The following is a 3,437-nucleotide window of genomic DNA, read 5'->3' as shown; positions in this document are numbered from 1 at the left end:
GGTTGATGCGGCACGTTGAGCTGCAAAAGTTCAGATTTTCTAACTTCAGCGATTTGCGCATCAAGCACGTCGAACGCTCAGATCGTTCAAATCGTTCAAATATCGCTGCTCTAATCGCGCTTGAGGCGCCGCAGCACTTCCCGACGCTGATTGAAGCGCGTCCATCATAGACTTTGTATGTAAACCTGATGCTCCTGATGCTGAAATCGCGTTTGGTGTGAACGCACCATTATAGTGTTTCATAATTTTTGTGTTTTTTACAGTTTTGCCACTGCTTCCTGCTGTCCTTTAGAGCATTTTGGTTGTTGTTAGTTCCGCTCAGTTTTCGGGTTGTGTTTTGTTTTCTTTTAGTATTTTCTTAGGGCGGACTAACAATTTTCTTTTGTTTGTCTTACGTTTTGTTGCTTTGATCACTTCCCCATATAAATACTCCATATCGCTGTTAATCTTAAACATCTGAGACCCGATCCTGCTTGAAGTGTTACCTTGGGTGTKTTGCATGTAGTATTTCTGCAGTGAACAGAGTCTGCAGTATAKGTTTGCAGTGAACATTGGTAGTCTTAAAGTTTTGCGGGTTCATTCGCCTGATTGGTGTTAAAATCAGGTCGGAGGTTGTTGAGTTGACAGCAGATAGATGAGGTTAAAGGGAGTTCCCCRGTCTATGTATCAATAAATATTATTAATTGACTTGTGTGTCTTGTGGTTGATTATTCTTCTGCTCCACTCGAGTCAAAACACTATCATATCATATCAAAATATTATCTAGAGGCATGTATCTTTTGAGAAGTTATCATCAGCCTTTGSCACCATGAGATGGATTATTGGAGTTACTACTGGATGGACTATTATGAGTTCTTCAGGAACTGTTTTTTTTTTTTATCCACAGAACCCACTGTCCCGGTCTTCATGTTTCTAGATACATAAAAGAAACACAGGATGAAAAGATCTCATAAACCCAATAAATAGGCATGTGTTAAAGTCTATGCAAGTGTTAATTCCTACCTTTGCTGATTATCCTTTTTATAACTAACAAAATAGGTGCTGACACACACACACACACACACACACACACACACACTCCCCATAGAACCATTTAACATTCCGTCCTTTGCCTGTGATTTTTATGTATGGCTCACAACCACCTCCCACAGACAGTATGGGTATATTATACATTTCCTGAATTCTTACAGTTCTGTGAAAATTGTAGTTATTGACTATTTTGTCCCTGATGCCCCTGGATGTCACAGGGCTAAATGAAAGTATCTAATTTGGGCGAAAATTGTGGGAAAAATGGCATTATTTGTAGTTTAAAGAGCTCTAGTGACCTCTGTGTTGGTCAGAGAGACACCAATCTAGGCTTAAATGAAAGTCCAAAGAGTCCCCTTTAAAGTGATACCAAACACAATATTATAAAATACTGACTAATGTCCGTACCATGAGTCTAAAGCAGCTGTACACCAGTGTCAATAACAGACGTTTTTCTTAACAGGTTATTAGCTTCATGAGCTGATAGCTAGAGCTGGTCAGTTCCTCGAGTTGAGCTACTCGAGTTAATGATTCGAGTCCTAGCACTGAATCAGGTCCCACGAATCTGAAGCATAAATTAACCCAAATCCCAAATGTCCTCAGGCAGACATTATAATACCGTCCACAAACTAGCAAACACACTGAGGAAGAAAAGCAAAAACAAACAAAAAAAACTCAGTCACCTGAATGCATCAGACTCATACGTGTCGGTTCGCTAACTCACCGGCTGCTGTCGGGTCCGAGCGGCTCGGTTCACCTCCCCGGAAACAGTTTGGACTTGTGTTGAACCGGGTCCGAACTGCTCTGTTAGCTCCAGGAAACGCTACACTGCTCCAGTTTAACTCACCAGAGCTGATTTGTAAAATTGCCATCCATAAAAATCATCAGACTCAGGCTGAGGAAGTACTGAAATAAATATTGCTGTAAATAAGTCGAAAATATCACTATTCTGGTGATCACGAATCTCATCACTCCCTCCATGTGTGTGTGTGTACTTTTTTTTGTTACCATTTTAGGACCATGTGTTTGAAATTGTAAAATTACCATCCCTGAATAGAGCATAAGCACACACACACATAAATAAATATATAAATGTAATAATAAATATAAATAAATAAATGTGTAGCACTATATACACACAAAAGTGAAAACTGAACAAGTTTGATGAGTAAAGAACAGATGATATTTCTCAGTTTCAACTTGAATCAAAGCAAAATAAAAGGCAACAAACAAGAAGGTTTGCTGGAAGCACCTCTTCTTCAAACTAGGGTCGGGCCATATGGCTGAAAAATGTTTCAGGATAGAGAGTTTCATTGAATCAACTCTGGAAGCTTCTGGAACTTCAATTCTCCACGCTCTATCAGACARATTTTCTATTCATATTCATCACGTCTTTYTCCTGATATATAGTTGTTGTTTTACGGCCCAGCCCTGCTTCCAACATGAACAAGATTTAAGACTTTTCTAACTTTTCTCCACATTCTGAACATTTCATTCTTCTCCTGGCTGTAAAACCTCTTCTGGATCATTTGGTGAAACTTTTCTCCACCTGTGACAGAAGAACATCAGCTCAGCCTCTGTGAACTCTCATGTGACGAGTAAGATTGGACTTTCTGGAAAAACTTTTCCCACAAGTTTTACAAATAAATAGTTTCTCACCTATGTGAGAAATCATGTGACAATTAAGATGTGAAATTTGATAAAAACGTTTTACACAGATTTTACAAGAAAATGGTTTTTCACCTGTGTGGACCCTCATGTGTCTTTTAAGATCGGCCTTTCTGGAAAAACAATTCCCACAAGTTTTACAAGAAAACGGTTTTTCACCAGTGTGGATTCTCATGTGGATGACTAAGTTACTATAAGCAGAGAACTTTTTCCCACAGGTGGGACAAAAATGCATCAGTTTATCAGAGTTCTGGTTCCAGACTCTGTGGACCTTCACATGACGGTAATGTAATAATTTATCCGAAAAGGTTTTTCTACAGATTAGACAAGAAAACAACCTCTCAGATGTTGRTGYTTGGCCTGCTTGGTTACCATGATGACCCTCTGTGTGATCCATCTTCTTATCTGACCCTGAATCCTGATCCTGGTCCTCAGGTCCAGCAGAACTCTGAGAGATGAGCTGCTCCTTGCCTGGTTCTGGTTCACTTTCTTCATATAAAACAGTCACCAGAACCGGATAAGTCTCCTGCTTCATGTGGAGCTGATCTTCCTGCTGATCTTCCTCCTGATTGGTGCAAAGCTCTCCATCCTCTACTTTGATCTGTGGAGGTTCTGATTCCTCCTGGTCCTCACATTGTGGAGGTTCTGGTCCCTCCTGGTCCTCAAACTGTGGAGGTCCTGGTCCCTCCTGGTCCTCAAACTGTGGAGGTCCTGGTCCCTCCTGGTCCTCAAACTGTGGAGGT

The sequence above is a fragment of the Austrofundulus limnaeus genome, unplaced genomic scaffold (genome assembly GCF_001266775.1).
Source record: "Austrofundulus limnaeus strain Quisiro unplaced genomic scaffold, Austrofundulus_limnaeus-1.0 Scaffold188, whole genome shotgun sequence".
Lineage (NCBI taxonomy): Eukaryota > Metazoa > Chordata > Actinopteri > Cyprinodontiformes > Rivulidae > Austrofundulus > Austrofundulus limnaeus.
This window is presented reverse-complemented; position numbering follows the sequence as displayed.